At 42.1% G+C, this 10,973-nt stretch overlaps 1 protein-coding gene across 1 annotated transcript in view; it reads right to left on the bottom strand.

Moving 5' to 3' along the window:
* LOC131897952 (vomeronasal type-2 receptor 116-like) overlaps positions 1-10,973 on the bottom strand; it is a 93,360-nt gene that overhangs the window by 75,328 nt on the left and 7,059 nt on the right. The window contains exon 3 of the mRNA XM_059248980.1: positions 3,369-3,551. The gene's annotated coding sequence lies outside the window, so the exon portion shown is untranslated. The remainder of the gene's footprint in view (positions 1-3,368; positions 3,552-10,973) is intronic.

Raw genomic sequence — 10,973 nt, 5'->3', positions numbered from 1 at the left:
AAAGAAGTTATCCCGAGGGTCTCCAGACTGGAGCTGTCACACCAAGGGTAAAAGGAACCTAGCATCCTCTGGTCTTCATGTGGTTGAGTGGTGCCAGGCCTTGGCCCACAGAGGCTAAGACATGTGGTTTTTCATTCCTCACTTAAACTAGAATCTCTCCATCTCATATAATTACTTGTTTAATTAGATTACTGTGTGTTCCATTTGAGAAATTTCAGACTTGTGTTATTATTATAGTTTTTTGCCCAGAAGCTATAGAAATCTATAGGCCATCATCTAAATACAGGTTAAGGGAATGTGACCATGTGGAATTTATAACTGAGATAAGGCTGATGTCAGGCCCATACTATTCTAAAAGTTCCATACCTGTCTGGTGCATTGGTCAGGGTTTTATGGGGTAACGTCTTACAGAATATATATACAAAAGGTTATTTTTTTGGAATGACTTAGAGGCTGTGGTTCAACTAATTGAACATTGGCTGGGTATGAGGGCAAAGTCCAAGAATCTAGGAGTTGCTCAGTCCACTATGCTTGATGTCTAGCCCATCAGCAGTATAGTCTGGAATCCCAAGGAAGTTGGCTCCAATGCCAGTGAAGCAATGGACTTGCTAGCAAGGTGAGAGCAAGCAGCTAAAGAGCAAAAACTGCCTTCTTCCATTTCTTTATATGGGCTTCCAGCACAAGGCCTGGCTGAGATCACAGGTGGGATTTTGGGGCTCAAAACATCTGAGTTATAGGTGTTTCTTTCCTCATCAATATCCAGATGAAAGGAATGTCTCCCTAATGCAAAGATCAGGATTACATGTGGATCTTCTCTCTTCAAATTAAGCAAAAGTACCTCACAGGCGTGCCCCTCCATTTTGGGGTTTGAGTTAATTCCAGATGTAATAAATTTGACAAACAAAAATAGCTATCACAACTGCACCCTTGTCAACTTGACACACAATTATATCTTTTATGTCATGATTAATTTCCAAATGTAAAACAATAACCAGGTCTTAATATGGCCTAAACATGATATAATTATTCCAAATACAACACAAACACATTATATATTAGACCAGCTCAAAATTATGCCTAACATGATTTAATTATCCCTTCTGGTTGGAGTTTTCCTGTGTCTATCGAGCTCCTACCGCCGCTCAGACCCAAGTAAACACACAGAGACTTATATTACTTATAAACTGCATGGCCGCGGCAGGCTTCTTGCTATCCAGTTCTTACATCTAAATTATCCCATTTCTATTAATCTATAAGTTGCCATGTGGCTTGTGGCTTACCGGTACTTTACATCTTTCTTCTCATGGTGGCAGCGGCGTCTCCTGACTCAGCCTTCCACTCCTAGCATTCTCCTCTCTGCTTATCCCACCTATACTATACTTCCTGCCTGGCTACTGTCCAATCAGCATTTTATTTATCAATCACTCATAGCAACACATTCACAGCATACAGAAAGACATCCCCAGCAATCCCTGTACAACTGCAAATACATTATAAAATTAGAATAAGTGGCAATGTCCCTGGAGGGACATTCTTTTAGTATCTCAAATTTAAATATGATAACCATCAATATTCTCCCTCTTTTGGAATAAATTTGGTTTTATTTATTTGTTTATTTTTGTTTTTACATTCTAACCAAAGTTTCCCCTCCATCCTCTCCTCTCAGTCCCTCCCCCAACCTCTATTCTTCCTGCTCCCCATCCATTCCTCCTTCTCTTTTTTCTTTTCAGAAATGGGCAGGCCTCCTATGCATATTTGCCTGCCATTTTATATCAAGTTGTGGTGAGACTAGGCATGACTTCTTACATTAAGGCTGGACACAGCAATTCAGTAGGAGGAATGCGTCCCAAAAGCAGGCATTAGAGACAAGCCCTGCTCCCACTGTTAGGAGTCTCACAAGAAGACCAAGTTATACAACTGTAAAATATATGCAGAGGGCCTAGGTCAGTCCCATGCATGCTCCCTGGTTGGTGGCTCAGGCTCTGAGTCACTATGAGCCTAGGTTAGTTAGTTCTGTGGGATGCTTGTGGGGCTCCTGACTACACTAACTCCTACAAATATTTAATCGTTTATTCATTATTTTATTTGCATTAGTGATTTGCCTTCATGTATGCCTGTGTGAGGGTGTCGAATCCTCTGGTCCTGGAATTACCAACAGTTGTGAGTTGCACGAGATTTTTTTCGTTCTTTTAAAAATTAAGTATTTCATATGATGAGTGTATAGAAATCTTCTGATTGGTATTTAAAATAATAACATCTATCTATTTGCTTATTTAGAGATGAGGAAATAAATACATACATACGATAGAGAGAGAATGAACATACAATACATGCCATGCCATTTTGTCATTCTGTTCATATGGAGGTCAATGACCAAATTAGGAAGAGTAAGCTCTTTCCTTCTACCAAACTAGCCATCTCATTGGCCCTTCCCTGGTACTTTTCATGATCAACTCTTGGCTTTCTGCCTTAGAGTGTTTTCTTGTGGTTCTGAAAGTTAGAGAATATTTTAATATTAAAGGCCATTGTGAAAAATTTGTGCAGAATTTTGTTTCAAATGAATGATACTGTTAATAAACATAACAGGCACTCAGAGTTGAAGGCAGGAAAGAGCTAACACATCAAGCCGGCCACTTGGAAAGTTCTGCTGCCTCCTTGGCTGGTGTCTGGGAGTTGAGATTTCAGTTTATCTTTATATTTACATACATATGTATATGCAGTTAGACATGGTTGTACATATTAGGTATATCATATAGATACTTATAAAAATATGCACATAACTATACTCATAGTTCTGCATACAACATACATACCATATACACGCATACCAATGCCACAAAGGTTATTTGTTTCTTTTTAATTTCTTGTTATACCAATTTCTTGCACATCTAATTTAATTTCAAAGTATAATTCTATGTGTGTGTGTGTGTGTGTGTGTGTGTGTGTGTGTGTGCATGCAAAGGTGTAGACACATACATATTTTTAAATGTATGAATGTGGGGACATGGACCTGTGTGTTGTATAGAAACAAGCATGTGTGTATTGTGGCACAACACTGATGGTGCCCTCATCCTTTATGATGGGCTAGTAGCACTATTACAGTGGGGTGGGGCATGCTTGATCATGCTTCACTCTGTGCATGGAACTTCCATGCTTCTAGAGCACTGATGTTGTCAAAGATGTTGTAACAATGTGTAGATGTTTCAGGGTCTTTCTTAGATAGAGATCTACAATCTATGTCACATGTTAAGTCTCTCAGGTAACATTTGGCACCAAGCACATATAAGTTTTCAGTTTCTTCTTCCTCTTCTACTGCACTTTCAGATTATAGTAAATCACCCCCATCAAGTAAGTCTAACAACACTTACTGGCTAACCAGAACTTGGTGAAGAGCAGGAAATTGTGGGTTCCCAGGATCCAATGAAGCTGACAGGAAGACTTGCAGGTGGGCTCTTCCTACTGCAACTGTTGCCACAGGCATCCAGGCTGAGAGAGCAAAGAAGTATCTCTGCTGGGCAACTGTATAACTCCTCTTCTTCCAGATTCTGCTGCTGCAGACAGGAAAAGTACTTCAAGCTCTGTGATTGGATAGCTGGTTTAACTGAGACCACCTTCCCTAAATCCTGTTTGGCATTGAGGGTAGCACAATGCTTACACTTCATCTAGAAATCACAGGAAGAATTTTCCCACAGTTTTTCTTTTATAACTGATATTTGATTGGTTGAGGACCAGTAGAAAAACATGTTAATTCAGGTCTGTTTTCTTTCTTTTTGCGTGCCACAATTCTTAGGTGTAGGTTTCCATCCACAATAAGATAGAGGAATGGAACACTGTGATACCTTGACTAAGTCCTCAGATCGCTAAGATGCCTCCTTCCCACTATCCTTCAAATGTCATGTTAGGGCAGGAAAAAAGCCTCCATGGAAAAGAAGAATAAAAAGGAAACCCAACAATAAGGACCCTGAGTTAGAAGGATTGCTGGAAATCTGAGACCAGCCTTCAGGGATAAATTTTCAGGGCAGGAGAGAGGCATGAAGGCAAAGGACAGTGGGAGATCGGGAAGGGGTATGCTCAAAGTGGGATATGTCCATTGTTTTCTACTCCTAATCTCCACTTGTGTTTGTTAGAAAAGGTGACAACAGCTGAGGCAGAGTCAGCACCTGTCCCATGACTCCACTTTCCAAATGGGACAGGATAAACTGCTGTTACACTGCTATCCAGTGAGTGACAGCCTCAGAAGTCATCAACTACCATCATGAGAGGAGGCAGGGAGAGCCTCATGGCTTTCTGCTTTCTGGTCAATCCCACTTCAAGGTGTGTTTAATGATGGTGAAGGGACAGGCTGAAGGGCAAAATTTCAAACAGCTCTGTTCCCCAAACCCAGGTACTGCAGATGGCACAATACAAGCCTCGTGATGAGGGAATCTTGATGATAAACTGAGCATCAGAAATGATAGGCCAGTATTTGAACTGTGTACATATGGACTGAGTCTGCCCCTTCCCCAATGACCTTCCTCTTCTCAGCAGTGAATTTCTCTAGTAGGAGAGGATGATTGGATGGGAAGATGTCCCCAGGCAATGATGATAACTGTAGCCTTTGTGCACCTCCCCTAATTACCAGTCCAAAGACATCTGCATAGCTTCATCACCTATGTGCTTCCCTGAGCAGAGTGAGGCCTGGCCTCTGTGACACTCCATAAGGAATCACTGTCATGGTAACATGTGTGCCCTTGACAGGATGGCAGCTCACTCTACTAAAGTGTGCTGTGATTCACAACAATAATAATGTAAGCAGGAATCAATTTCTAGTAAGTCAATGCAGACGTTCTTTGTGGGAAGACCTGATCTCACATCAGTGAGTGGACATGACGAGGAGCTTTCTTGAAAGGGATCATAAAGGCATGGTTCATTGTTCCAGGGGTTTTCAAGGTAGAAGACAAATGACATTTTGAGAAGTGTTTCCATAGCAAGGACCAGAGGAACAGCCTCATTGGTACATGCCATGAATGACATACAGGAGAGGACACCATGCCCACACTGCATAAGAGGCCACATGAAGATCTGTACAACCCTCATGTGCTTATCACGGCAGCATCGAGATCAATGGAGGACCTGCCTCTGCTGTTATATTAACTGCCTGTGATATGCCTTCATGGGAGCAGACCACAGAAGGAAGGAAAGGCAGCAGGAACCTTGTTGGGACTCTATTTTGTTAACTTCACTGAGAAGCAACAATTTTCCACATGAGCTCATGGTGCCTCTTTACCATGGCCACAGTAACCAACGCAACACCAAGGACTCTCCCAAGCACCACTGTCTCCTCCCTACTTCACCTTTCTGTTTGTGGAATATGTAGTTTATTTCATCTGGAGTCTCTGCTGTGTGTGTTGGTGTCTGTGCCCATTTCCCTTGGAAAGAGCCAATGCTCCTCAGAATATACTTGAGATGTAAGAGAAGCACAATAAATACAGTCCTCTATCAATATCTACATGTTATTTTTATTCAGAAAGGCTGAGCATAATCCAAGGCTAATTACAAACTACAAAGTAGCTTCAGACAAACCTCCACTCAAAAGTATCCCCCCCACTTCAACCCTAAAGAGAAACAGGTACCAACAGTCCCAGAATATCAATGTATCCAGGCTTATCTCTAACACAAAAACTGCCTGGACACAGCCACACCCTGAAAGTAGCCCAGGCCAACATGGCCCCTGAAAAAGCCCATGCTAAGCACGTGACGTGAAAGTAGACCAGGATTAAACATTAAACCGAGATGTCAAGAGAGAAGTATTCCAAGGCCTGAGGATGAACCTGATGAAGACCAGGAATAAAGCCTAAATTAGCAATGGCTTTCCTCACCCAGAAAGGCCAGGGACCAACCCTAGGAATGAAAAGGCCAAACCGTGACCTAAAAGAGTCCTTCACCAAAACCTGAAGCTGAATAAGCTCTGGCCCAGAGGAAAAACAGAGGTATCCCTGGGCCAGTACATTAAATGGAAGAGCCAAGGGCAAAGGAGAAAAAGAAAAGTAACAAAATGAAATGAAACAAAAAGAAAAGAAAAGACTGCCCATGCCTAACCTTGACCATGAAGAAGGCTGGCCCTAACCAAGAGGAAGATGAGTCCTACCCTATCCCTCAGAAGAAAAAGACCTGGCTCAAAGAAAGAAAAGGAGAGTAGCCATGCCCCAACTTTACCTGGACTGAAGCCAGGGCCTTCACCAAGATGAGAAGTTGGCCTCAGCACACCTCTGACCCTGAAGAAAGGACGTGGGCCCAGACCAATCCCTCAAATGAAAGAGGCCGGTGGCGAAGCAGGAAAAGGAGAGCACAGGGGCCTAACACTTACCCTGACAAAAGCCTGAGCCAAAACAGGGAGAGAAGGCGGCCTAGGACACTCTCTTAAATGAAAGAGGCCAAGCACAAAGCAAGAAAAAAATTGTCTGCCTATAATCCTTACCCTGACGAAGTATGGTCCTAAGCAAGAAGAGATGTGGGCCACATCATAACCTTAATGCTGACAAAGACCAGGCCAAAACCAAGAAAGGTAGTAGGTCTGAGTCCAGTCCTAACTATGATATGCCTGGGCCCTAATCAAGAAGAGAAGGGCTGGGCCATCCCCTTAAAGAAAGACCACCCAGAGAAAACCAAGAAAACATCTATGTCCAGCTCTAATCCTTATTCGGAAGACACCAAGGACCAAATGACAAAGGAGGTCTGTGGCAAATATTGACTGGGAAGAATTCGGAGCTCATACAAAGCTCATAGAACAAACCAGGCAAATTAAAAAAGTGGAAATGTTACAGGCCAACCATAGACCTTGATGAAGAGAAACCACAAACCCCAAAATCAAGTGAGTTCCTGCCAACCCAATGAGAGACACGTGGTCGGACTTAATGTTGACCCTAGGAAGTGCAGTTTGGAGAGACAATTTAAATGGAGCCTGCTCCAACCACAATGAAGAACTCTTCCCAGACCAAACACTGATCAAGTAGCCAAGGACTAAGCTCTGTGTGAAAGGAGTCCAGTCAATCCAAGAAGAGAAACACGCCTGACCATAAACTGCTATCAGTGGAGACCTGCAGCCTACTGAGCAAGAATTAAACCCAGAAGCCCTGAACTTTAAGGATGTGTGGGCAGAATATTCTCTTCTTCATCCAACAACCTAACCAAAAGGGAGCCAGAAACACCATGTTCTCAGTGGAGCCAATGGCTGGCTCCCTTACAGATGAAAGCAAATGGACATCATTAACATATTTGGTAGTTAGAGGGAACCTTGAGGCACTCTGATCCCAGAACTCAGTTTCACTTGATGTTTTACAGTCAATCAAGGCCTCAAAAGAGACACACAGAAGAATGTTTATTGAAGATCTTAGACTCACAGACTTCATGTACAGATATAAGTTGACATCCTGAGTACCAAATGTATGGATCACATATATTCCATTTACAACACTTACCATCCTCAATACATGCAAGCCAGGATGTGCCACTCACCATAATGATCCAAGCTCTCATCTGAGTAACCAATGAATATGGACATAGCATAATACAAATGGTGTTATACTGCATGCTGTTGTGGCCTGATAAAACTCCAAATCTTGACTTCAGCTGATATTTTTAGGAACAAATAAGTCTCAAAAGTAACATAGGAATAACCCTTCCTAACAAGAAGCTTGGACTAACCCAAAATCTGCTTCAATAATTCTTTTCTACTTCTTTTAACAGAAACATGGTCCATAATGTTCCTCTTTTCTTAAAAGATTTCAGAGTTGAACTTAATATAAAATATTATATCAATTGTGGAAATGATTTCTCAAAGAAGGATCCCATTGTATTATTTTTTAAATTCCCAGGATGATGTGTAATGACAATCACCAAAGCATTAACAAATACAGACTTTTCTCACATATTGTCAGAGTTCCTCCCATATTTCATTTTCCTTATTCTGACTTTTCTTGGTTAACATTCTGGAGTGACCCACCTCATCCTGACCTTTCAACTGCAGGCACTTGAGTGCTGTGGGATGGTCTATATGTCAAATGTGTTGCTGATTGGTCAATAAATAAATCACTGATTGGCCAGTGACCAGGCAGGAAGTATAGGCGGGACTAACAGGAGAATTGAAAGAACAGGAAGCTGGGTGGGGGAGACACTGCCAGCCGCCACCATGACAAGCTGCATGTGAAGATCCCGGTAAGCCATGAGCCATGTGGCAAAATAAAGATTAATAGAAATGGGCTAAATATAAGAGTGAGAGCTAGACAATGATAGGCCTGAGCTAATGGCCAAGCAGTCTAAATAATGTAAGCGTTTGTGTGTTTATTTTATAAGTGGGCTCCGGAACTGGCGGGACTTGGTGGTGGGAGCTGGAGAGAAATTCTCCAGCTACAAATGGCGCCCAACGTGTTGGCAAGAGTTTCCACCTAAAACCTGAGTAAAAAGATTCTAAAATGGAGCTAAAAACAGCTTCTAGTTGTCACTTTCAAGCTAGCGGCAGCCTGCGTGTTTGAGCTACTATGGCGGGTTCCTGGCATGTGCGCTCGACCTGCAGTATGGCGGGAATGAGGCCTCTGCAAGTGGCACATTAAGCTGCGTGGTGGATTTAGCCTTTGCTAGTAAAAAAAAAAAAAAAAAAAGAGGTTTCTGGGCTACACGCTGCTTTGATAGAAGCATAGACCCACTATTTCTGAGAGTTGATGGCTCCCAGAGCTAGCGGAAAACGTACCACCGCCATGTTGGGAAGCTGAAGTGGGCGGAGTCAGCAGCCACAGGGCCAGTGCCGTTTCAGGCTTAGAAGGCTACAGTTTAAAGCAATAGGCTCAAGCTAATATAAAAAAAATAAGCCACGTAAAGATGGCTACCACACAGAGAATCTGGATTATGTTCTCTTTGATATTCATAACTGAAGAAAAACATTTGATTACAAAAGCTGTTAAGTTATGCCAAAATGTATATTTTAAAGGTACCTTGACTTCAAAATTTGGATGTAAAGATATGTTGCTTTGGAAAGGAGGCTCTGCTTTTGTTTCCACAGAAAGCCAGAGGCTATGGATTTGTTCCAGATTAAGATACATCAGGTTTGACCAGCCAAGACCACCTGAAAGGTCTCCGATGACACCATGGCCCAGATGATCCAACAACCAGAACCGTTTCAAGGCAACTGGCTCAGACGATACACCCTCATGGACTACTCCATAATCCTAAAATATTCTTCGTGTCCCCATAAGATACAGCGCCCCCCTCCAGCAGGAAGTAGTAAGAGAAGCTACGCCCAAATTCCCAAATATGCCAAGCTGACTTTGGAGATGTGTAAAGGTTAAAACCTTCCTTTTTAAGAAAAGAAAAGGGGAAGTGCTGTGGGATGGTCTGTATGTCAAATGTGTTGCTGATTGGTCAATAAATAAATCACTGATTGGCCAGTGACCAGGCAGGAAGTATAGGCGGGACTAACAGGAGAATTGAGAGAACAGGAAGCTGGGTGGGGGAGACACTGCCAGCCGCCACTATAACAAGCTGCATGTGAAGATCCCGGTAAGCCACGAGCCATGTGGCAAAGTAAAGATTAATAGAAATGGGCTAAATATAAGAGTGAGAGCTAGACAATGATAGGCCTGAGCTAATGGCCAAGCAGTCTAAATAATGTAAGCGTCTGTGTGTTTATTTTATAAGTGGGCTCCGGAACTGGCGGGACTTGGTGGTGGGAGCTGGAGAGAAATTCTCCAGCTACACTTGAGCATTTGATTTCATCAACTTGCTGCATCTCCTCCTTCCTTAAAGAATTCCAGACTAATCATTGATTAGGGTGTCCTTGTGCTGGTGAGCTCAATGCTAAGAAACCCCTACTAAGTCTGTTGTCTTTATAAAAATAACATCCCCCAAAGACAAACACGATCAGTCCAACACATTCTAGGGAAGTCTATGAGATGTCATCAGACATTGGTAGTCTTAAGTCCTTCATTTCCCTCTGACTTTTCTCTAAAGTATGCCCTTAAAAGTCAGGTGATGGGAATTTAGCAGATTGGTAGAGTGCTTGTCTAGCAAGCACAAGGCCTTAGGCTTGGTCCTCAGCTCTGAAAAAAAAAAAAGTGGTCTAAATTTTATCTTCAGAGTATCTAGCCTGTTGTATATTCCTGACCCAGAGACTCTTGCCTCTCCATTACAATAATCCATATCACCATGCGAGAACTCAGCCTGTTTTGTCACAACCTTTCTGTATCATCTGCTGTAGCCAGGATTCCTTGTTCCTTTTCTAGAGTTCTACACAAAACCTGGAGCATTCATTTAGAAAGATTCTTGGGGGACTAGAGTGCCAGGGCTCTCTGGATGACCAGTATTTGTCCCACCTCACCTCATATATCAGCCTAAAGTAAAAGTGGGACCACTGAGAGACAATTGGAATAGAACTAAATTTGAGGGCTATTTCTGGGAACCAGAAGTCCTAGAATTGTTCAGATTCAAAAGGCTACAGATGCTGAAAGACTAGTTCTCTGACCAATATGGGAAAAAAGGACAAATGTTCTGAGTCCATTCTGCCTTCAGTAGACACAATAACCACTGTTTTGTATAACCTGAAAAGCTGTATATACTCTATCTATTTTTCTTCCTTCCTTCCTTCCTTTCTTTCTTTCTTTCTTTCTTTCTTTCTTTCTTTCTTTCTTTCTTTCTTTCTTTCTTCCTTCCTTCCTTTCTTTCTCTATCTATCTATCTACATACCTATCTATCTTTCCATCAGCTATCTCCATCAATCCATCTATCCATCTCTCTACCTCCATCCATCCATGCATCCATCCATCCATGCATCCATCTTCTCCTACTACTACTCTTCCTCTTCTATTTCTCCTTCTTCTTGCTCTTCCCTTACTCATCCAGGATATTATAATCATTTTTGCCTCCCTAAGTTTTTACAGGGCCTTATAAAATGCTAGTTACATTATAATAAATAAAAACTTTTCTCTGTGGGTTTTATTCTCCAT

Source organism: Peromyscus eremicus, chromosome 23 (genome assembly GCF_949786415.1).
Source record: "Peromyscus eremicus chromosome 23, PerEre_H2_v1, whole genome shotgun sequence".
NCBI classification, from domain to species: Eukaryota; Metazoa; Chordata; class Mammalia; order Rodentia; family Cricetidae; genus Peromyscus; species Peromyscus eremicus.
Note: the sequence above shows the minus strand (reverse complement) of the source record. Positions and strands in the feature narration are given on the sequence as shown.